Here is a 26,955-nt window from a genome sequence, read left to right as displayed (position 1 = left end):
AGTTTACTGTATTACTGAAAACGCCAAGAAAGTTAGTCTGCTCTGCAAAAATATGGCCTTAGAATGCTAAAATGATTACCATGACCATATCGTAAATGGTAAATATAACGTAATAATGTTTTCCTTTTGTTGCTTTGGTTTATACTGCTGCAAACCTGCTTTCGGAGCTTACCATGTCTGCTAGCAAAATATAACATGCTTATAAAATTAAATACTGAGTAAATACTGGATTAAATACTGTGTTTCTGAATATTTTACACTTATCCTTATACTTCATGTGATTCATGAGTTAATTGTTAAACAATGTTTTTGAAGAGAACCTTTTGCGATTAATCGCTAGCAGCCCTATAAATCCCTTAGCTCGTTTGATCTAATTATAACAGTAACAAAAACAAATGGTTGTAAAAGACAGTATTCAATATCCCTTACCGTTTGGCCGGAAACAAACATCGAAAAAGAAAACAAACATCGAAATGTATTTTTGTCAAATCTTCCAATTCGCGAAATTATGCTAAAATTTGGTCTGATAGCCGAACAAGCGCAAAGGTGTAGATATAACGAAATATCGAGATGTTATATATAATAGCTCTCGCTTAGTGAATTCGAGCAATAAAACGAGTCAATCTGGAGTATGATTGGTGAGTTTGAATTGGGAATTCTGGAGCAGCTGCTGAGTTTTTTTGGGTGTAGATCGTTTGAATATCTCCTACACTCTGGGTAATGATATTGATTTCCAAACCATTTCTACTGCTAATTTATTGGATTTCTTCCTGTCTTGTGCCACAATTGACCATCTGTCTATGGTGAGATTAGGGTGCCTTGAGACTCTGGCCCAGATATATTCGTCATATCTTTTACAGAACTTCTTTTAAGGTACTTTATCGATGCTCGTACCTTTAAGACAGAGGAATTGTATACAATCATATTAAATTTTCTTCTAATTTTAGTGCAACTTTTTGAAAGGAAATTGTAAGGATGTTTTTTTTAAATTCTATCGATTGACCTTCTTCGATGTAAAATACCCAAAATGTTGTGTAAATTGGTGGTCAACAAAGTCAATATAATAAGGAAACAAAATCAAGAGATCGAACAGTTTGCAAAGTCTTTTAAACTTGGTCATTATTTTAAGCTCGAGAGTTCAAATTAACGTCGATGAGTGTTGCGATAATTTTTCAATTTTCGTAAACTCCACGATCAATCTGATCCTCCATGGGTTTTGGTTTTTTGGGGAAGATGATCATTTTTGGCCACTTATCTCTCATGGAGGGAACAATATTGCCATGGGAAGTCCTCCTCCTGCGTGAAATTAATCCAGAAAACGACGCTGTGTTCCCGCTCTTGGGTGTCTCTTTGACCACAAAAAAGTGGATAGGGGAACGTGATGATGGAATGATCGAGACCAAAATGGCAGTTTGAATTGATGATCGCCATTTGTCGGCGCTCTGTGCGCGTCGACGATCGAAAGAACAGTGATTATTAATCACCCACCACTTTGGAAATGACGAAGACGTGACCGTGAATGATTGCCATCCTTGATCGTGTCTCAAGACCTATAGATCGTTTTGGATGAGACTCGAAACAAATTGACTTTCTTGGTGATCATCACAGTAGATCACAAATTATCTACTGGTTTGGGTTTGGAAGATGGAGCTCTTGGACAATATTGGATGCAGGCACTGGGGAAGGGAAGATCATCTCGTTGAACCTGTCTCCATTTCAATCGCACGATCCTCCACAAGAGACACCCAGGTGAAGCGAAAGGAGATAAATTGACTTGGGGAGACGAGGATGAGGTGGAATGGTATGAAGCGTATAATCAGAAATAATATAAAAATTCAACCAAAATTGATGAGCAAGACAAGAAGAATGAGTCTCATTCTTAAATGGATGAAGATGGATATTGGGTGGAGGGAGATTTAGACCAAGTTCAGGACAAATTCTCTCTGAAAATCCTCCAATTACTTGATCCACTGCGGACTCATTCGTCTTCACCTGGTCGGGATTCTACACTGAGAAAACAGTTTTCAAAGAATCAAGTGTTTGATACTTAATTGTACACCATTTTTTTATTGGTAATATTAAGGTTTACACGCGAGGCCGAATTAGTCAAGGATAAACCGTGGGAGAGGGGGGTGTTATAGTTTTCATTAGAAAGAGCATTGAGCAAATTACTAATTTTCCATACCAATTAATTACTTTCCTGTTCATTGAAATATTTATCAGGCTGATTAATATATTTTATTCACAAATTATAGGGAAAGAAAAATTTATTGGATGGCTATATCTGCCCCCATCTCCCCTATATAAATAAATAAGAGTAAAATTAAAATTTATACTGAAGATATTATTTCTGGGCCGCAGAAGTGTGAGCAGTGTATTTATGTAAAAATTATCAGTAAAAAAAAATTCAAATTGATCAGGTTAAAATCAATTTTGATCAGTAAATGTGACGAAATTAAAATTCACATCCCTTACATATACCTTTGCATATGTCTATATCATTCTTTCGCACTCAAAATTCGACTGAGCTAAATTGAAGAATTCAAAAGAAGAAGAAGAGTACGGAAGAATGAAATAGACATATGCAAAGCTTTTAAAAAAGAGCGGGATGTGAATTTTGACTCTATGGAATTTTCCTGATCTAAAAGGTATGCCGGAGCCATAAAAGACAATATTGGTCAGTAAGAAATGGAAATTGGATTAGTTATTGCGCTAGCACATCTTTTCGATTAAGTGAAATTCAATCAATTGAAGTTATATTTTTTATTATTTCAAACTGAAGCCAGATACAATTGTCTCTTCCAGTCAAATGAAAATTGAAATCAAAATTGAGAATGAAATTGAAATTTGATTTTTCAATATAGAGATATTTATATATGATTTAAATTTGAAAGAGTAAAAGATTAGAATTGCAATCGAGAGAATTTCACTAATTTAAAGGGTGTGCCAAATCTAAAAAACTTAAATTCGGTTAACAAAAAAAATATATTTGAACAAAAATTAATTTAATCTTTCAAAGCTGTTAAATTATCGTTCAAGTTTACGCTAAAATAAAGAAGTGATTTTCATTTTCGTTAGCACCATCTCAGATGCCAAATCTTTAACCTAGATGTTTTTCCTTTTTTTAATCTAAATTGATTTTTTGTTCGATTTAAATTAGTAAAGTTTCGATCGTCTTGAATAATGCCACCGACACACCTTTCAGATCGGTAAAATTTTTATGAAATCGAAATTCATAATCGCATATGTAAGTCTATGCCACTCTTTCGAATTTCAAATTTGACTGAACTAAATTCAATTTGGTATGATGTTCAAAAAAGAAGAAGAGTGTAAAAAGAAGGATAGTCATGCAAAACTTTTAAGAATGAAGGGATGTGAATTTTAAGTTCATAAAATTTTCCTGATTTAAAATGTTGTCGGAGTCATAATGGCTCTGGCACATTTCTCAGATCAGGAAAATTTCATAAAATCAAAATTTACCAAATCAAAATTAAATTCTTAAATGTTTTTTTATATACCTGTCCCACTCATTTGCGCTCTTCGTCTTTTTTGGAACGTCAAATAGAATTCAATTTAGTTCAATCAAATTTTAAGTGTGAAAAGGATAGACGAAAGCCAAAATTTTGAGAAAGAAAAGGATGTAAATTTTGATTTCATGAAATTTTCCTGATCTAAAACGTATACTAGGGCCTTTATGGTTCTGGCACACTTTTTACATAAATAAAATTTCATGCAATTGAAATTTACATCCTTTTTCTTCTCAAATTGTTTGCATAAGTCTATCCTACTCATTCGTACACTTCTTTTCTTTTAAACATCACGCCAAATTTCATTTAGTTCAATCTAATTTTGAGTGAAAGAAAAGGTGAGATAGAGATATGCAAAACATTAAGAGAGAAAAGAATGTGAATTCTAGCCAGAGCTTTTTTTTAACTTTTTTATTCATCTTTATTTTCTATTTTATTGATCAAGTGAGCTGTTTCCTGATAATTTTTATGATAAAATTAGCAACTTACGTTTTTGCCTTATAAGGTATCCTGATCAAGAAGTGAGTAAATCATTTCTTGGGTTTCGCGAAATGCTTTCGGGATTTCTTAAAATAATTTCCAATTGTTCAATAATTTTCAATTCTTTCTTAATGCCTTTCGCACACCTTTTAGTTCAGGAAAGCTTCATAAAGTCTAAATTTCCTTTCTTTCTTTCTTAAAAGTTTTACATATGTCTGTCCTACTCTTTCACAGTTCCTTCTTCTTCTTCTTCTTGTGGACATCAAAGTAAATTAAATTTAGCTCGACCGGATTTGGAGTGCGAAAGAATAAGATTTACATGCAAAACGTTTAAGAAAGAAAGGGATGTGAATTTTGATGTCATGAAATTTTCTTGATTTAAAAAGTATGCCGGAGTCATTACTTTCTCGAATTGGCTTATCCGTTTTCAACGATTTTAACGAAACTCTTTAAATGCAACCCGGATAATTCTTTAAGTATCATAAATCCATTTTTGCTCTTCTAGTGGTTCGCTATCCCGTTTTAAGGTTTCCGAGGTTTCATGTAACTAAATCATAATTTTTGCTCTATCAGTAAATTTTTTGGTTTACCTGGGTTTTGTAAACTCTTTTTAAAATTACGATTTCGAAACAGTTTGAGGTTTCATCTGGGAATTTCTTGGGTTTTTCAGGTTTTGCGAAACTTTCCTTAGACGTTCAGGTAGGTAATGGTGGGGTAGTTTCACGCAGTAAGCAGTAGTCGGGTAGTTTTAAGCAAATGTTCTGTATATTTTCAGATAGTCAGTTCTCAAGACAAACTAACGATCCATAGTTTGAATATGGTTCATTTTCGTTTAGCAAATAAGTCCTGATAAAAGGTTCACCTGAGTGAAACTACCCCACCTTCCCCTAATTCGGTTTTGCATTCTTTTTCTTGAATATTCATACTCAATCAGATTTGGCTGAATATTAAATTAACTTTTTAGTATAAAAATAACACTTATTTGGTGTTACTGGTATCACTTAATTTTTCTCAGTGTAAGCGTCCTATGGGGTTAAAAGATATGGTGAATTAATGGAGCAAAGGAGGGCGGATCCTGAATTATTTATTATGCTTCTTGGATGTCTCAGAGGTCTTGTACAAATTTCTTCTTCTGCGCCATAGTTCCATCTCCCTCAACTGTCGAGGAGGAGAATTTTTTAATTACATCTCAGATGTCTCAGTGGCTTTTCTTCACCCGTCCATGTGGAGATTCTCCGGGAATGAAACAGACGCTCCACGGCGCCAAATTCCATCAAGAGTTGAGCAACATTTCAACCAATCAACTAGAATGTTTGCTGCTTTTTTTGCTGCTCGAACTCCACAGAGAGAGTAATGTATATCTCCGAAATTTTTTACCTTCATCCCCCTAAGTGCTTCTTTCTGTGACATTTATTTGCGAATTTACCGAATTTCGAAAAAATGATCGCATGCTGAGTGTCTGACTTCAAGCTTACGTCCGTCCGTCCATTCAGGCGTTGCCAGAGCTAGAAGTTCAACGGTATAGAGTAGCGACTTAGGGTATTGCATTTTTTCACTTTGTCCTTTAGATTTTTCAAGATTTCAGATTAAAAATACTCTAGTGAACGTAATTATTAAACGATCGCGACAAATACGAATTTATTTGAAAGGTCTTGGATTTCTAGACAAGCCTGAACTAGTTCTAATTCCTTATGAATCATCTATAAAGCATTATGTACACACACAACATTTGGCAAATTCTGATGATTTATGAGTCCGGTTTTTTGTTAATGGTCAATCTAAAAAATTGATGAAGGGATAATAACTTTAAAAATAGTAACATAGTAACAAAGGCACAAGTTCCAGCACTCCGCAAAGCTGAAATACCATGGAACATAATTTTTAAAATAATCAATTTCCTTCTCTTCAAGATGTTCTTTTTCCCTGGTCACCGTGCCAGCAAAAAGAGTTCTGGCATTGTCATTCTCAGCTCCCTGGAGTTCCCATAAGATTGTGACTCCCGGAGACGAGAGAAAGCATGGAAAATCTATGTCAGTTGCTAAGGAAGGTGCATTCGCCTCTGAAGGCGCGTGCGACAAAGTTTTCCCGAAAAGGCGTCGTTCGACTTTTGCTATTTTCGATCACTGCCTCCAGTTTGTTGATACTGAGACATCCACTGTTTGTTTGCCTTAGCATACCAGAATGTTCACAGATCACAGCGTGGACTGATTAATTAAATCCGCGCGGCAGCTTCAATTAAACAATCCAAGAATGGTGCCTGGAGTTGAGTGGAAAAGTCCAGATTTTTTTTTTTGGCATTCCCTTATGCCTGTCCCATCAATATCTTCCACAATCTCCCGCCCTACCATGAAGGTATCCCCTGAATGTATCCAAAATACCCTGGGGTTCAGGTGAGTCGCCAGAACGACGCATGATCGTGTCCCATGTGGCTTCCATCAAATGTCGCCATGAATGCACGAAGCAAAACAAACCGTCAATCGATTGAATATTGTGAAATGTTTTACAATTCTGTAAACAATTTGCCATCCCACCACCCCGCGATTCCGTCCTTCATCGTACCTCCTGTTTACACCGTTGACATGTCAATTTATTTTTTCTTCACTGGCAATCCCTCGGCGTATCCGCCTCCGTTGCCCATACAAAAGATATTCAAATGGAAGATATATCGACCTCATTTCCGACATTTTTCCTCACTACAAAATCCCGTGCATATGGAAAAATGATATTTTCAATTTCACTCTCACATTGCTTCTTTTCACTCTTGGTACACCACAATTAAACACAAAAACGCATAGAGAAAAATTTTCCGTTTTTCCATCAACGGCAGTGGCAATTTTTCCCTGGAGATTTAAGTGATGATATTGCTAGATTGAGAAAATTATAGATTAATAATCAAAATTAGAGTAGAATTATAAAGTGGGGCTAGTAGCAAGATATAGAGTAAAAATAAGGTCATGAAAACATTATTTGTACGTAATTCTCTAGCTACTTTCTTCCCTTAGTGTTACGCAATTTTGCCTGAAATAATTACATCCAAACTGACCAAAGGATAACAAAAGTATTTCAAAAATTTTGCTTTGATGCGACTAATGTAATATTTTCAAAGTAAGATTTATGTCAACAAAACGTAAGTTATTGGAATGAACACTCCATTTCAACCTGGTAATATCCCAAGTAACGTGGATCCTCTGCAAACAGAATTGCAAATTTTAGCCGCCTTTGAGAGGAAGATCCCTTTTATTTGACCCTGTATATGAGGAGGGACGATTCCGGAATATATAAATTCTGCGGTCACAATGAATGTGACCGGACTATACGGTTACTTGTGGCCCGGTATTGGTCCTTCCTGTGTCTGCAGGCAGTGATACACTTTAAGCCTTTGCCAATCGCCTCTTCGTCTTTATTTTATTACTCATATAAGGGTGTTCCCCTTGTTTGTGTCCACCTGGGGCTTCCGGTGGTCAATCGGTTTCCAGATGGTCATAGTACGACACTAGCAGTCATTTTAATAAAATATTAAATAAATACACATAAATAAATATATTACATACAAATGAACGTATGAATAATCAGGTACATCAAGAATAAGAGTGTATATAGCTCTATTTACATTGATTAACTTTATACTGCGATGTGTTATAATTAAAACCACCCTTCAAAAGAGAAGGTAGACGAGTAAGGGCAGAATCACATTGATAGTAAAATGCTCACCGTATATTGTTAATTCACAAATTTTCATTGCAATTCTTACGTAAATTCTCAATTACCGTATTACCTTATCTCACATTCGGTGGCACTAGGTGAAAATAATATAACAAAATTGAAGAAATAAAATGAAAATACGATAAGTGGTAAGTTTTTTTGCTCACCGTTTATCGCATTTTCCTTTAATTTCTTCAATTTTTTTTAATCGGTAGGAAAAAATATTCACACCGGAAATTGTGAAGGTTTCCTCTATTTGGCTAAGCGTTCGATTTTCGTTTGAACCTCAATTTCGAGGTTAAAAAACAATCTGAGAGATAAGTTGCACATGTATGAAAATGTAGCTAATAAAATTCCCTATCAAACCCACAAAACAGATTGTTAGGAGCAATCCTAGTTTTCGAAATATTTTTGATTAAAGTTGCTAAAAGTTCGATTTTTCCATGTTTTCTGACTTATATGAGACTACAGCGCCCCTGGTGTCAGTTGCACGAACTCCATCTGTCCAAAGGATTATCGGGCATCTAATGGCCTCTACACATTGGGAGCAATTTTTGTCAAAAATTGCTTTTTTGAAGGAAATTTCCTGCAGCGTTGTAGGGGGAAACGTCAAATTTCTGTCAAAAACGCAATTTTTGACGAAAATTTCTCCCAATGTGTAGACGCCTTAAAGGAGAACAAATGTTCCCATATCAAGAAATAAATCGGTTTAGCAGAATCGGAGAAATAGGCACAAAAGTATCAAAAAACGGCAAAAACGGTTTTGCCTAGATTCCAGGCGTAAAAACAAAATGAAATCAAAATTATAAGTATTTTCTTAAATCATTTGACCCTAGAAATAGAAAAAAATAGCATGAGAACCCAGGGACAAAATCACTGTTGCACAGTGTTATTAGTATAACCTCTGAGTTCATTATTAATTGCAATCTTCATAAACCAATGCGGCCTTACAGAATTTTTTTTAGTAATTTAGTACATGAACTAAACCAAAAGAATTGCGTTAAATTGAAGTTTAAGCATCAAATATATAAAGCCAATGAATGGAGTAGATCAAAAATATTAATTTTCAGTAGACAAGACTTTAAAATTGTCCCCTCAACTGTGTACTAAACGCTGTACTGAAAAAAATAAGGACGATTTTATTGGCATTTTAACCTAAATTTCAAATTTTTCAAAAATTAAAGATTTTATTTTGAAAATTTCCATTAATTCTGTACTAAACGTTATTTGAAAGTTTTAATTGTGATCTTGAAACTAGAAAAATGACTGGGTAATTCTTTTCAACTCTGATTGGGATGCAAAAGCGTCAAAAGCCATATTTCTCTCGCGTATTTTTGCTGTTCATGTGCGTACTATTCTTTTTTTGCAAAAAGTGCAAGAGAATTAAATCCCATGTCGCTCGATGATGATTAAAAATGGGGGAAAATTGTTGGGTAACAATTGTGGCCACCCATCCACCTACAACTTCCTCTGGAACAATGCCCATTTTTTCCAGCTTCAGTGCAATTCATTCGCGATTGAGGCGACCAAATAGCACTTCTGCGGCCATGTAATCGCAGATGATCGCACTGTGATACATTTCACATCAAATTTGGACACGCAGAAAAAAAGTGCTGCGTGGGTGGCAAAAAAAATGCCGAGGGATACTAGAGGCCTTCTCCACGTGAGATCAAGTGGCATTTAATTTTTTTTTCACTGTGCCACCCACAGGATTTTCCACCACTGGGAAATTGACAGTAATTTTCGTTGAATGATGGGAAATGTCTGGTGCGTCTCTTTCGTTTGGTGAAAAATTAGCTAAACAGCAACTGGAATTGAGTGTCGATTGACATTTTCGTTATTTTCCAATCCCATCGAGTCACACGCATCTCTCTTTTTTTTACAATTTGTGAAGCATTTGGAAAAAAGAGTCTTGTGAGATTTTTCCTGGCGTGTTTCAAAAATAGCTCTTTGGGAAAGCAAACCACCATGTCTCTACCCAATGTTTAGCATAAATTGCCACCAAAAGAGATTTTCTCAGAAGTCAAATGGACAAAATAATTCTGAGATTTGTTTACAACTGTAAATTTGATAGGTTTTCTTTTCCAAATTGATCTTTTTTTTCACTTGAAAATCGTATCAAGGAAAATGAGGTGAAGCGGAGAGTTAATGCAGAAAATCCAATATCCTAGTTTGAAGTTTATGAATAATAAAATATTTTACACTTAAAAATGTAAATAAATTATGTAATTCTACAAATGGATTTGCTGTAATTGTTTCAAATATTTTATACTTCATTTGACTAGTACAAAATATTTAGATCAATTGTGTGCTAAATTGTGGGAATAATGGTTCTATTCCAATGAAATATAAATATGTTTTTTTAGCACTTTACTGTTCTAAAGTGCTTCTAGATAATCGAGTTTTCTTTGTATTGGTCCCTTTCACGACTATTTGCTGGTTTTAGTACACGGCGAGGACTGGGAAAATAGTCATGATTAGAACCAATACAAAGAAAAATCGTTAATATAAATGTACTATAGAACAGTAGGGTGTTCAATACATGTTTCATTTTTCACAAAAATGAAAGAAGAAATCTCTATAATGAACATTTTTTTTAGTACATGACTTTTCTGAGGTGCTTCTACATTACTGACTTTTCTTTGTGTTGATTTCTGCCATTAATTTTTGGGAGTTTTTAACGTCGTGACAGAAACAAACACAAGGAATAGTGGATAACGCAGAAGCATATGAGGGAGCTCTGTACTAAAAAATGTTCTGGAGAAAGATTTACTCTTTTCATTATTCATTGGAATAGTACCATATCAGTGCTATTGAAATGTATATTGGAATAGCATTATAACAGTGCGACTGAAATAAAAAGAAAAGGGAGTACTTTCTCCGTAACATTTTATTTAGTACATGGCTGTTTTCATGTGATTCTGCATTATCGTTTTCTTCATTGCTTTCTGTCACGACTGTTTTTCCCTATTCTCGTCGTATTCTAAAACTACCAAACGGTAGTGACAAGTATCAAAACAAATAAGTGTCGATTATGCAGAAACACATGAGAACATGTGCTAAAAAGAACGTTTGGAAGAAAGATTTTTTCCTGATTTTTCATTGGAACAGTACTAGAAAAGAGAAAATCTTTCTTCTGAACATTTAATTTAGTACATGAATGTTCTCATGTGCTACTGCGGTATCGACTTTTTTCTGTTGGTTCCTGTCACGATTATTTTCTCAGTTCTCATCATGTTCCAAAAACCAAACAGTCGCTACAGGAACCAAAACAAGGAAGTCAGTTATATAGAAGCATTTGAGAACGGTCATGTGCTAAACAAAATGTGTAGGAGAAAGATTACTTTTTCAATTTGTCATTAGAATAGCATGAAAAAAGGGAAATATTTTTCTTGAACATTTTATTTAGTACACCCTGCTGTGCTTCTGCTTTATCAATTTTACTTTTTGTTGGTTCCTGTCACGACTGTTTGGTAGTTTTGGAACAGTACGAGGACTAGGACAAACAGTCTTGGCAGAAACCAAGACAAAGAAATTTTCAGGAGCAAAAAATATCCTTTTTATGTTTTATTGGAGAAGCATCATTATTTACAGTGATTCCGTTCTGATGCACTTGAATATTTTAATTAGTACATGGCTGTTTTCATGTGCTTCTGCGTTATCGACTTTTATTCGTGTTGGTTCCTGTCATGACTATTTGGTGGTTTTAGAACACAACTACAAGGACTAGGACAAACAGTAGTTACAGAAACCAACACAAGGAATAGTCAAAAATGCAGAAATACAAAAGGGGAGCCCTGTACTAAAAGAAATTTTTAGAAGAAGTTTCTCCTTTTTATTTTTTATTGGAATAGCACCATTATTCACAGTCTATCAGTCTATTAGTGAAAATGATTTGTATTGCAATGAATTTTAGAATTATGAACAAGAAATTATATTTTATTAAAATTTATTTTAGTAGAGTTGTCTCAACAGTTAGTACATCTCTGTACTAAGAGTTAAACTGCTAAGTGTCTTACGGATTAAAATTGATACGTTTCCTAAAATTTTCTTCTGACTTCCCTTTGTACTAAAGTCTATAAAAATTTAAGTAAAATATTGTAGCAGTTCCGTGCATTTATAGATAGCATCACAAATTTTAGTACAATATCCCCTAAAATTCACCCTCAATCTTCCTATTGTTTCATTACACGCATTACACTTAAATAAATATTTTCAAGGGGTGATTCCACCCATGAATTGTTTTTCATTCCCCGATGACACGTGTCTCAGTACATTATTATTATTTTTGATTAAAAAATATTTGTCTTTAATAATTTCAATTCAGACATACTTTCTCTACCCTGAGATTTCAATGGTGGATTTGTCCTGGATTTTGTATGAGAGAGACGATCCTTGGCGCCATGGGATTTTTCTCCCTGACTGCACAATTTTAAGACAAGGAGCGGATGGCAAAATTTTCATCCCTCAAAAATATTACTGTGTCATGACAAAAGATGCAGATTTAATATTTTAGGCTTGAAGAAAATAAAATAATATTCCTTCCACTTGACTGGACTCGCATCTCCTTTGAAGTTGTCATAGGTTTTTGTTGTCTCATTGTTATTGCATCCCAGAAGGATGCTCTCTCTCCACATAAAATTTTAATTCTCAAACCATCCAATATTCTACTCCGAATTATTGCAAGTTTGAAGTGATTTTAATTCATTTCCATTTGATTTGATCTTGTGATGCAATTTTGAGATTCAACGGACTAATCAAAGGAATTCCAACTCCAAAACACTCTGCCATAGAGAAATCAGAATTCTCTTCAATACCAAACTTCTCGTCTTTGTGCTCGATGGCTCAGATGTATAACGATTTTATCTATATAGCTACTCCCTCACATCCCCCTGCCACCGCCTTTGAGACCATTCAGTTAGAGACGTAAGAGGAGGACGTGGTGGGTGGATTTAGAGCCAGAAGCAGCCCAGAATTGCATAAGTTGCATAGGAGAGCGCGTTTATGTGAAAATTGTGTGTGATTCAATCAAGCGGAACCCAAGAGAAAAGACACAAGGTAGAGAGAGTAACGGACTTTTCGATTAAATTCCATGGTAATTGGGCATTCCAACTCGTATTCTATTGAACACTAACACTCCGCTTCAATTGTAGATTCTTCAGGTAGATTTTCTCTCACTGCAATGCTTTTAGTATCTCACCTGTGTGGAGAGTAACGTCCAGGAATTGCGTAAAGTCACATTGCACCACAAAAAGTCTGATCATTTCTCCACTGCAATTCACACTTAATTACTATTATCATGTCTCCTGAAACAAAATAATCCACTGCTTGATCTTTCAGTAGTGTCTCTTATGCCTCTGCTATAATCCACTTTGGACATTGTGGATTGGACAAAAGACGAGATGGTCCGTGCAAGGCTTTACAAACTTCAGGAAACTTTCAAAAAATTCAAAATTTTCGGATTCCACTCAAATGAAAATTGACATTTTTTGATTCAAATGTGCTAACGTAAATTTTGGTACATTATGGTGCTATTCTTATGAAAACAGCTTTAGGAGTTGATTTAACATGAATTTAGTACAACCTTCAATTTGTTAATGCAATATTCCCAAGAACATTGAAATTATAGTTCTAAAAGTTCTAAACACTAAAGACAATATTATGCTATTACAATGAAAGTTGAAAAAGGAAAACTCTATCATAAACATTTTTTTTAGTGCATGGCTCTTCTAATGTGCTTCTGCATTATCGAGTTTTATTTGTTTTTCTTCCTGGCCCGGCTTCTTTTCCCAGTCCTTATCGTGTTCCTAAACCCCCAAACAGTTGTGATAAGAACCATCTAAAAAAAATTGATTACGCAGAAGCACATGAGTTAAGTCATGTACTAAAAAAATGTTTAGGATAAATATTTCCCCTTTTCGCCTTTAATTGGAATAGTACAATTTTGTCTTAAGTGTTTATAAATTAGGATTCATTTCAACGTTTTTTGGAAATATTACTTTAACATATTAAAGATTGTACTAAATATGTATTGTACATATTGAACCAACTCCTAATAAGAGCTATTTTAAATTAGAATAGTAAATCAACAAATAGACTTATTGAATTAAAACAACAAACCAACTAAAAAAACTATCTGTTGAATTGAAATAAAAAGAGTGCTAAATTTGCTGTATCTTGAAAATTTAGAACAAAAAGCGTATTTAATTTCTGGATTTGCCTTCAGTGTTTCCTTATAATGGAATTCGTACATTAAAGGCTAAACTAAATTACTAGGCATTGAGCAAATCATGTAATATATGCAAAATTAATATCTGAAATTATTTTTGATGTATTTTTTAAGAATAAATTGTAATACTGTACTAAACGTATCGCACGTTAATGTATTAAAGAACAAACTAATTTTTGATAGAGGGAGGTTTTAGTCAAAAAAGTAAAAATGTAAGTTAGGAAAATGTTGGAACATAAAGTACTGAACATTTAGTACAAAATGTTTTAATTTATTTAAACGTGTATCACCTAGAAAAAACATCTTTAATTTCACGTTAATGTACTAAAGAATAAACTAATTTTTGATAGAGGGAGGTTTTTAGTGAAAAAAGTAAAAATGTAAGTTAGGAAAATGTTGGAACATAAAGTACTGAACATTTAGTACAAAATGTTTTAATTTATTTAAACTTACCTGTACCACCTAGAAAAACATCTTTAATTTCTTATGCGAAATAGCCGAAAAAGAGAATTAAAAAACTGCTTAATTATTAACACGATATCCTGATAATTTAGAACAAATTTAGTGACTAATTTTCAAAGTTGTGCTTTCTTAATAACAGAATTATTTCATTAAAGGGCCAATTAAATGTAAAGCATGTGAATTTGTTGAAAGTTACAGCGACTTCTAAAGGGTTTTTGCAATATTTGTTTAAAATAGTGAAAGAGAAAGTTAAAATTAGATTTTAATCGTTAATTTAGCACATGCATGTACTAAATATTGATTAAGTATTAGTGTGAGTTTAGTATTACAGAAATTGTACATTGAGAATTGATCTAAACATTTAGTACATAAATGGTAATAAATATTAGGAATGTCAATTAACTATGCCAACTCGAAATGATATTTAATTCCTTTACAATTTTAATAAATATTCGAGAAGAAAAATTAGAACTAATGTGAATGGAACTACAACATAATGTACCAAATATTTCGACTTATTTTCAGTGTTTTTTTGAATTTAGAACTAATGTATTCAAAGCTGTAATAAATTGAATTTTTTGTTCGAAAAGGTAAAATGTAAGTTCAGAAAACTATTAGTACATAATAATGTTGAGTTAAACACTTATTACAAAAATGTCCTAATTGTATTTCACTGAAACAATTAATGTTTTTAATTTTTAAACAAAATAGCTTAAAAGGAAAATTGAAAACTCTTCATTTGAACTTCGTTACAAACAATTTAGAACAAATCTAGTGGTAATTTTTTAAAATTATTTTCTAAGTTTTTTTTAACAATGGATTAATTTAATACAATGGAGGTTAAACAAAACGTTTAGCACATGAATGTACTAAAAATTAAAACAAATCCATATTAATTACATTTGGAACATTTATTCAAAATAATACAAAGAAAAATAAGAAATCGATAAAAATAAAACACCTAATTTTCATAGATGTGCTAAAAATTTATATTATGCTTGTAGTACTTTTAGAAATGAACTAAGCGTTTGGTACGTAATTTTACTAAAATACATTACAAAAGAAAATAATTATTAATTCTTGTTACTAATTTTTAATTATATTGCAACATTTTAAAGTACTTCATACGATTATGTACTAAATGTTGAGTAATCTGTGAAATATTTCTGCATTTTATTAGATATTATATATAAATTTGTTATAATAATGTAGAGAATTCCAAGGCCTTTCCAATGATACTAAATTTGTCTCAATCGCTTAATCCATATTGAAAATAAATTTAAATATTATTTTTGAACTGAAATTGGTCTACCAAGACGCCATCTTCACTTCTAACTGCAAATTATTTATGGAAAATGCATACTTTTTTGTATATTAAATACAAATATTATCCAAATACAAAAATGGTAAAAATTAACAATGAATACATAAGAAATTTTTCAGTTTTGAAATTATCTGCATATAAGGGTCTCATATTTAGATGCGGCTGCACATTTTCTCATACATAGAATTTTCCCCGCAAATGGGAAAAGTGCATGTAAGGGACGGGGGAAGGTTTGTGCAAGGCAAATACCATACAACGTGGCCCGTTTTTAGCGTCATAATGCACATAAATGAGCTCCTCATCCTTACCACAAAATTTTTCTCCCCATCCTGAAAACCCTTGGAAAATTTTGTATTTATAGCAAAGTTGATTCGAAAGTTTATAAAACTCTCACCTATAAAATGTGTGTGAGAGCGAGAGGGCTTTATGCATATCTCGAAGCTCACATGTAAATCTCTCAGGTGAAAAACAAGGTGGGTACCACAGCCGGAGTCTAGGAATAATTCTACATATTCCAGGGGAGAGTATGGGGCCTTTTTGGAATCAGTTGGTAAAGGTGGAAGTGGGATAGAGATTAAAGGTTGGAATGAGTTTGCTGGCACAGAATGTAGAGTTGGAAAGTCTGCACACAATCCACAAAGCATCAAAACTTTTGGTTATACAAATTAGCTACGGACGAATTAACTTCACCTCCCTGGAAAGCTCCATACCAAAAACATTGAAGCATATGAGGCTGAGAGTGAGATCTGAATGAAGACAAGAGTCAACGAGGGAAAAAAATGAGCTGCAGCTGAACTTTGTAGGAAAATCCTGTTGAGAAAATCTCCAAAACATGACAGGAAAAGTCGTTTCTTACCTCGTTTTGTAGACTCCTCCATTTGACCTCATGAGGAATACTTTGAGGAAGTGGCGAAACTTCCTGATGATCCTATGAAGTCTGAAACATCTGATCTTGACAGCACCTCAAAGGAGAATTATGTACTCTGAGTAATCAATGGTCTTAAGAGTTAAATTACAAACACACGTCCATTCCACAGTAAACACCTTTGTATCTTGTAACCTCATCCAGGAGAAGCTTTAATGGTGATGTTTTTTTAACGCAATGCAGAATTGCTGTGAGATCCTGAAATCGCATGGGAAATAATTTATAATTTCCCAATATTATCCCAAAATTGCGCCACAGCCGTGTGAAATGATGCTGGAGGCCTAAACATGGATGAAGCATCAAATATTCATGATTGGGATTGTTGGCAGCTTCCGAATTATGCGCATTTAACTCCCATGGCATTCTCATATGAATTAAATTATTACTTTCCCACTGCCCAAACACACTCGGGAAACATTTTCAATCTCACTTTTAAGAGATGGGATTCATAAAGCCGATTTGTTACTTCACTTTGAATAGTTTTTGATACCCCAGGAACATGAAATGCATCTATACATATGTCTTATTATCTATTTGAGAAAAAAAACATTTGTACGGTTTTTAAAATAGGTTAGAAGGAATATCTATTAACAATTTTAAAGCTTGTATCATATCCTATTGGCACTCTCTCAGTACCATTTAGGATATAAAATTTAAAGGTCTCACTTTATAAGATAAGATACCCTAAATACGGATGACTTGATAACACTGCTTTGTGTAAGCTTTTCTTTAATTTAAAAGATAAGGATGGTCTGAAAACCATAAGGACACTTAAGAAACGTTAAAATTGTCCTTAAACGTTATAATTAAAGAAAATCTACGACAAGCAGGTGTCCAAAGACACCCTCGTTGTGCGAAGTCACCCACATCTACGGTAATATTATACAAGACGAAACCATTATATTATTTGCATATTATTAACACTAAACCTACCAAGACTGGTCAATCCTGGCAGTATCACTCCTATGAGTGTTTAAAAGTGTATAGTACAGATTTATGTTATTTATGTATTTATTTTTATGTAAGTGATTGCGAGTTAGTGATAATGTTCTACCATGTAGGTTTTCGATCATGATAGGCCAAGAGCCTGAGACCTGAATTAGAGACGGATGGGTGGGGATATAGAAAAAAAAAACCAAGACTGGTCAAATTGACCGGTTTAAAAACCTTTTAAAATTAGCACATAACGGTACAATGTCGCTATCAAATGTTATGAATTTTTTAAAATATGCATGTATTAATATATTTTTCATTGTTCAAATTTTGATGTTTTTTCTCTTTTCTAATAAAAATTTGTTGAGTACACTACTTACCGCGGTCTGTCATTTGATCGAACACGCTAGGAAAAACGTCCAAAAACGGTTAGTAGGTTTAGTGTTAAACACATTAAGTAAACTTCAATATCTGGACGAAACTGCCAACACGTTTTTCCTAGCCATGAGGTGTTCCTTTGACCCTAATTAACTGATTTTTTTTACAATCTCAGTTTCCATTACAACATTATTTTCTTAATTTATTTTTAACTAAGTTACTTAATCGAGCAGAGCAAATTAAATTGAAGGTATTGGAATTCCCTACCATCCCTGTATATTCCGGATAACATAGTCATATTGATGGGAAGATTTTAAATTTTAAATTTGTGTCTTAGTAATGATTTAAAAACATAAAATGCTCATATTTAAGGGGGCAGCCTAAATAGGAAAACCAAAAATTTGCTATTTTGTGATTTTATTGAGCGAAAAGCGCATGATCAAGCTTTATGAAGTTTTTAGTAAATTTTAATAGATTTAAATAATAAATGAATAATTTTTTTTACTAAAAATGCAGAGTAATGATTACTTCACGGTAGCGCTTCATGATCGCAGTATCTCATTTGTAAGAAATGTGCAGTTCCTAATTTTTGTTTGGTAAAGAAAATCTAGAAAATATAAATTCATAAAAATATTTCATAGGTGAATCAAAAATATCGTAAAAACGGAACTTTTTCTAGGGTTCTAAAAAAAATGCATAGTTCGGGATAAAATATTGACTTTATCATTCCGCAAAACACAGAAAAAATTTCAAAGACTATTTAGGTTGAACTAGACTCGAATTTAAATCTGAGGCAAATAATGAAACACCCATTCGATAAAATCGTTGGATATTCACCCGGGCGCTTGGAAATCTGCGGGGCATTTTTTTGCCTTCGTCACTGTATCTTCGAAAATACTTCGAATAGCCATCTGATATTTTTATGGAATATTCTAAGCAAATAGGGAAATGGAGTGACTTTATCAATCAATTTTTAAAATCTAAAAAAATACTTTTTAATAACCTCTTATATTAATATACATATAAGTTATTTTTAACAGACTTTGATATAATGACACGTAAAAGAAGTTGCGATTTTAGTGTATTTCCAACATTCGCAATAATTGCAATGTAAATATAATTTAGTGATATATTGTCTCTATATTATTGATTATCACTTATCCAGAAATTCAAACTAAAAGAAATTGCTTCAAATAGAAGAGTTGTTCAAGAATTATTTAGCTGTTTTTGTGTAATGAAAAAGCCGATGAAAACTCCAGGAGAGCAGGAAAAATTGAGGACTTAATTTTCTTAATTCAGGAGGTTAAAACACACAACGCAAAAAATAATGCTGCAATATATATTTTTAAATTTATCTTTATTAAAAATGATCATAATTGTGCATAAAACTCGCACTACTTAAGTTAGATATGGTTAAAGTTATAGAACCGGCACTACTTCAGCATAAAACGGTTAATATTATGTTCAAATTCCTCACAATTTAAGCTTAAAATGATTTCAATTGATGTAATACACTCATAGCTTCAACATGAAAAGGTTAAAATTGCAAATAAAGATCACACAGTTTCAGCACAAAACGGTTAAAATTGAATATAAAATCCTCACAGCTTACGAACGAAATGTTTAGCAATTTAGATCGTTTTTACTCGGATTCTGTGAAGATTTTCTTTTTAAAAATAGATTTAATGTCATAATTTCCGTGTATAAGAAAAGAAGTTAGAAAGGCTAGATCTTCAAATTCAATTTAACGATTTTTCATAAATAACTCTGGAGGTCCTCCCTTTGTCTCGTAAAGTCTTGCCGTGCGTGAAAAAAAGAAATATTAATATGGAAAACAAAACACATTTAATAAGATTAAATTGTCACACGCAGTGGGAGGTCTTTGGGTGCCAATTTGTTTATTACATAGCACAGAAGTGTGGCTGGAAAATCCTGGAGAGAGTGGTGAAAGTCACTGCCTGAAAGACAAAACAACCCCCTCGAAATTGAGTGTAATAAACCTGCCTAAAAGCCGGGGATGGCGACTTGCGTTCGCATTTTTTTTCCACCCTCACGGCGGGTGAGTACATGAAAAACAATATCAAATTCACCCCCAATCAATATTTACGGCAAGATATAGTAGAAAAAAAAATCTCATCCACCAAAAGGAAGAAAAAAAATGAACATTTAATCGTTTAGCATGGAATTAAATGGCAATATTTTACTTCTCTTCATATTCTGTTGTTCTTGGCTCAAATGGGACGGCATAACGGCATAACTGGGGCAATTTAATAAAGAAATAAAAAAATCGTTGCGCGTGCTGAAACAATTGAGACAACGACAAAAATGTTTTAATTAACAAAAGTGCAAGAAATTTGTAATTTCCTTTGGATGAAAGGGGTTTGCAGTGGGTGGTATAGAGCCGTTCCTGGGTTCTATGTCAAATTGCCACAAGTTCAAATGGTACTCCTGGGAGACGTTAACGAGGTGGATTTGAATAAATTGCGATGTTTTGCAGAAAATTCCAGTGAGAGAGGAGAAGTCTTTCAGGGATTTTTCCTCCTGGCAAATGGCACAAGGAAAAATATGAGAAATTACCCTTTAGAAGGACTAAGCGAAGGGTTATACTCTACGGTGCCAAAAAAAAAAACCAGGATTGGGTGGGAAATCGATGAAAATCATGAGTCGTAAAATCAAAAAATCGTAAAAATTATTTATTTTTATTACTCAATTCCACATCTTGCCCAGAGGGTTAACGCATCTATTAGGAATTCATCCCTTATTCTCTGCAATAAATAAAATATGTATAATAGTGGGTTTGAAATAAATTCTCCGGGCCATCCAGGAAGGAAAACAATGCTTGAAGAAAATTCGCTGAGTGCTCGAACACATGAAGCGATAGAAAAAAAATTCCTGCATCCACTCAGAATTGATGTGAGGAACTCCTGTATACATTGTTTTCCTAAATGAAGATTTTTAGGATGAATAATAATAATAATAATAATTCATTCAAGCTCTACATTTCCCACTCTCCTAAGCGTTTGCCGCCGTCTTAGCGTTGATGACCAGCCTCCAAAGCCAAACGGCAGAAAACCTTCTTCACTGGCTGTGTAATCTTTCAAACTTATTTAGGAATTGTTCTGTATATTTTCAGATAGTTAATCCTCAAGAGAAAGTAGTGCAACATATTTAATTTGAATATGGTTAATATTCGTTTAGCTACTGAGTCCTGAAAGAAAGTTAAGTTGCGTGAATCTGCCCTACCCTCCTCTACTGAACTATGCAATCATCTGACTGATCATCTTACCTAAATTTGCAAATTTTAATTTATTGTCAATGTTTTGTGGTTGAGTATGTCAGTTTCTTTGTTCTTACGATTTAAACTGCATGATAAATCATTAAAAAAGCGTTGTTGTGGATAAGACTTTTCGGCCAAGTCTTGGGCCAGAGACATTAAGAAAGCAAAGAGTTAACTTCAAACTTAACGGTTTATTTGACTTAAAGCTTTGGCTTGAGAGACAATTCGTCAGTCAATATTCTCCCCTGAAGGGTAGACCCAGCTTCTTGGGGCGGCATTCTTTGTCTTGGACCTTGGCATCTTTGCCGTAGGAGCCAGGACACTAAGTCCCGCGATTCGTCGGACTGGCTTTTCTTGTTCTATAACGGTACGGCAGCCACCGACACTCTAAGGGATGTAGAGGCTTCTTCCAAGTGGATACGCCGACTGACCTCGACGACAAACTCAGAGATGATCTACGTCGTCTAAATACTGGTATCCACCAAGAAGAACTCCAACTACGAAGTACCCAAATACCAATCTATAGTCACCGAAGAAGCGGGCTTAGGAGCAGACGGTGACCAGGAAATGGGGTAACGGCCTCGACTCTCTCTTTCTGGAACTACTCTACAGAACCGATTCGGTTCTGGTTGCGGAGGCGAGCTCGTGCAATAAAAATGGTCACGGAAGGGGGCAACAGCCTCGTTACTTCCTGAAAAGCAGCACAGCATTTGGGGTCCCAGTTTTCTCCGGTGAATTTTGTGTGTCACCTCCGGGGTTACATTGAAAATATTTCGCGTTACAACAGTACAGGGGCATGACGTATCCTATGTTTCTCATATGTTTCTAGCGTGCCGAAAAAACTTTTGGGTTTATTAGCTGTTTTCTGTCATTGTAGAATAAATTAGCAAATAATACTAATACAAAATAAAAGAAAATTTAATAACGAAAAGGCAACCGAAATCCCTAAATTGGAAACCTATGTAGTTTTGGAGATATCTCGTGAAATGTGTACGAAAACAGGAAAAAATTTACACTAAAACTGGTCGCATTTTTCAGAGATAATGTCAACAGTACGTTAAAATTAAATTTAAAAAAAAATACATATAAAATGAATTTTCACTAAAAATTGAATAGGGGAAACTGGGGTACCACCAAACACGGGGTAGCACCAAACACTGCGATTTTTTAAGCAGATATTCGACATCTAAGGATAAGACCTATAGGAATTTATAGGCACTATAGGGACGCCTGTCTATTGAAGAAATGGTTGAGATAGTCCAAGTAGTTAAGAAATAAAAATTAGTGTTTGGTGCTACCCCGTGTTTGGTGGTGCCCCAGTTTCCCCTAGTTAATTTTAAGACCTTTCAATTTAATCCAATTTTAATCAAATCGTTTGATAAATAAACCCTTTTTAAATTGATTTAACTTTGATCTTGAAATATTCAAAATGGAAATTTTCCGGTTATAGGCAAATATATATTTATATTATTTTAATTGTTCAATTTCGATTTCAATTCATTAAACAAACAACTATTAAACAAATGGTTTTGTGTTGTCTACAAAGATTGTAATCTTTCGTGGGGGGTCAGCGAAGACCAGATGTCGATATCTCTCACCGTTAATATCTCTAACCATTGCCCCTTCTGCCTTAGAGTTCGAGCAATACAGAAAATGAAAAAGTGACCATCATGTCGAATTTATTCCGATTGTGGAGCCAACAAAGGCGGGGTGAAAGAATATATTTCTCCAGCGATGATGACGACAATGAATTTTTAACCCCCTACATGACCTCTCGAAGGGTTAGAATGAAGCTAAAGAAAGCACTTGATGGCCTCACACCTCCAATTGTGGCCTTTTCTTCGTTCTCTTGTGTCATAATAAAACAAATCGAGTGGAGACCGAAAAGGGGTTATCCTCCCCCTGGACCAAAAAGCTCTTTTCTCTCTTGGAAATGAATGTTTTGCCAGCGGGTTTAGCGGTCAAGTGACCACCAGGAGGCGATACATCTTCGGAAGAGCTCCCGCAGGAGCCATAAAACGTGCTCAATTGAGCGACTAGAACCATGATCGGAGACCATTTGTGGCTTCAGTGCTATCTTACTCCAAAAGGTAAATGATTTCCTTTTTGCAAAATCCTTATGTTCCTTTCACATAAAGATTTTATTGTGAAATGCTGAAACAAGGTGTGTTAACCAAGAAGAAATATGTGAGAATATTGAGAATTTTACCTTGGATTAGTTTCTATTGTTAAGATATTTAGAAAAAAACGTGTAATCTAATTTATGTTTGAATTTTAGAAATTACAGAAACAATAATAAGACGAAAATTAAGTAAAGAATTTATAGAAATTCCTTTAGACAAACTCCAAGTAGGGTAAGATGGGGTATTTCTGAATCATGTTTATTTTGGAATTTTGCAATTTTCTGACTGTTTCAGGTGGTCAAAAGTGGTTCCTGTCTCATTTGTCTATCCTAGTCATAGCTGTGCCTTAAAAACACCAAACAGCCGTGACATAAACCAATACGAAGAAAAGTCGATAATGCAGAAGCACTTGAGAACAGTACAGCGCTAAGAAACCTATTCGTTTTCACTTCGTGATTTTCTTTTCATTCGAGGAAATCTTAAATTTACAAATTGGAAGTGATTCCAAATTACCACATCTTGCCAGTACCCATTTATAGCTATGTATTACGTCGGCGTAATACAACGTTGTATTACGTCGGCGTAATACACCGGCGTAATACAACGTTGTATTACGTCGACGTAATACACCGGCGTATTACGTCGGCGTAATACACCGGCGTATTACGTCAGCGTAATACAACGTTGCATTATGTCGGCGTAATAGACCGGCGTAATATTACGTCGGCGTTATACGCCGGTGTATTACGTCGACGTAATACATAGCTATAAATGGGCCCTTACTTGCAACTTTGGATCCATGAACTTCGATCGTTCGATGATTTGAAATGATATGGTTTTTGGATCATCCTCAGTTCTAGAAAAGGCCTAAACAAACGTCTCATGAATGACTTTCATATCCCAAAACCTTGTTCAATGACGCAAAGAAAAGGGTGACAAATGACTGTCATCCACGGAAGCAAAACCACCCTCCATCCATTCCGGATGTTCCGGTGACTTTCACTGCCTCATCGTCGCATTTTTCTCTGATAGAAATCCGGAAAGGAGGGTTGACGCTGAACCTTTTGTCCGTGGCAGGAAACTTTATTAAATTACCCCCACAATCTTTCACAGAGTTTTTGCACCAGCAATGTGAACACATTTTTGTTGTCCTTTCCAACTTTCTGAACCCCTTTTGGCTGTGCCATCCCGATGACAAGAGTGAAAATTATTTTGGTGCAATTATTCCCATCCTCCTGGGAGAAAGTGAGTATTTGGGGTTGATAGAGGACACAAAAGGCGGATGATGAACGATCAAATTTTAATAAATTTTAAATAAACAGAAGAAAGGGTGCTCCGCAGTGTCGTTCACCAAGGCAGAATCTCTTATGCTTCACCCTCTAATGGCATCGGCGCATAATTAATACAAATGAACCTCTTAAATGTGATTCTCGTCCATTGTCTGGCACCCAAATGGATGACGAGGAGGCCAGAAGAAGAAGAAAAAAAATCCGAGACGTCATCCTTGTGGGCATTTTGATGGTGGCTGAAGGAAAAATCAAAACCCCGCGAATAATTTGTGAGCTCTCAAGTGAAATTCATTCGCGAATTTGTCAAGTCATCGTATCCATTTATCGCCCTCATTCTTCTATTTTGCTTGGAAACTTTTGGTGTTTTTATCGTTGACGAGGGGTTGTCGATCATCTCACAATATATGCCATAAAATTTCCTTTCAAGACGTCCGAGACTCCTCCTTGACATTTATCAATTAACCGTCAAAATTGCGAGAGTGGTCGGGGTACAAAAAAAAGGTGCGCCAATTGGCCAAAGTCACCCTGAGGGAGGCTCATCACCAAAAAAAAAGAAGGAATACACCGTGTTAATACAACACTCTAAATTGCGACTTAACAATCCCCCTGGGAACAGGATAGAACACACCCTCTTAGGAAGAATAATGTCACTCAATTTAAATTTTCTACTGTGTCATGCGGCACTCAGAGCAATTTACATCTCTTCGCTCGAGATTCAATTTTCTCGCGCTCATGGCAGGGGATGCAAATTGGCCGCTTGATTGATTGATACACTGCCTGACATCAGAGACAGACGACAAGGGCTTTTGGTAAATCATCTCGCCCTTCCACAAGCCACACAACACACAGTTTATATTCAAATTTTCACCCCCTCTGTGTCCACATGGGACCCAAAAAAGGATGCTGTGTATGAATTGATCCGGGTCCTGGAAAACTGATGAATAATTTTGCATCGTTCACCCATTTTACCCGCTATTTACAATTCTAATTTAATACTATTTGCGACAAAGGACGTATTGTTGTATAATAAAAATGAAAAAGAAGCGTTATATACGTTAGAATTTAAATTTTTAAATTCTAAATGCAGCAAAAAACTCTAAACGAGTACCAAATACTGATTTCAGTTCTGCTGAAAAAAAAGACAACACTCGGGAAGCAGTTCCATTTCATTATATTTGGTTAGCATTTTTTGTTCGAGAACTGCTGACCGCTCAACATATTTTTGCTGAGCAAGCTAACTGTGCTAGCTGGGCTCCTACATATAATCCCGTGTCACAAGCTTTAAACATTCAATGGGAGCTACAGGAAAGACAGACAGAGATGAATATTTTATTTCAATTTTGTATATTGGTTACGTCTGCCGTCGGCTTACTAATAAGTACCTCACCAAGTAAACGGTAGAAGCTCTGCATCAGTTTGTATATACCACTCCCACAAACGAGTAGTTTTCTAGATATAAAATAATTCCTAATTAATTTACCATAATTTAAAAGCATGAGTTAATAATTTGGCACGGTAAAGGAAATAAGAAGACAGATACAAAGTAAACACAATTCGGTTGAAGGGGCAACATAAAGCATGACATACAAATTTCATAGGAACTAGAGATCCGTTGCTTTTCGAGACAATTCGGCTTTTTCTAATGGCTTGACGTCCTGGGTAGATGACAGCAGGCAATAAAAGTCGACTTATCTTGACCCATGGAACTTTTTACATGGACCCTATGGAACCCTCCATATTGTTACATGGAAATAACGTGACACCGATCCGTTGACCTTGATTTGACCTTTTACCACAATACAGTCTTAGTGATTCTAATGAGTCGATCAATTTGTTCAGGGTAACGAATTCTTCAAAGGGTTTTGTAAAATTCTATACTCAATACATCGTAAGACTGCCAGGCGCCCCAATTGACAAATCCTTACGATCCTTCAAAACCGAAAAAACACGGTTTTTGGAGGGGTTGGATAGAGGATACGAGAAAAAAGAAAAAAGACCGTCCGAGATAATGTCCACTTATGGGGGTTCATCGAAGACCGGAAGCCGACTATCTCTTACCGTTTGACCTCTATCTCGAGAACAAACTTAAGGTCAAACAAAAAAATAAAAAAAATAAATATTCAAAAATCGGTACTTAACCGGATCATTATCGATGAAGACTAATGCAGGCGGGTTCAGTATTTCAATACCTTTGCAAAAAATTCAAATTTTTACCAAATCCGTTGAAAAATGGATCCTCCGAAGAGGTTGACCTTTGATTTTCAATCATTCAAAATGGAAAATTTTCCGGTCATAGGTATGTTTAG

Source organism: Phlebotomus papatasi, chromosome 1, assembly GCF_024763615.1.
Source record: "Phlebotomus papatasi isolate M1 chromosome 1, Ppap_2.1, whole genome shotgun sequence".
NCBI lineage: Eukaryota > Metazoa > Arthropoda > Insecta > Diptera > Psychodidae > Phlebotomus > Phlebotomus papatasi.
Note: the sequence above shows the minus strand (reverse complement) of the source record.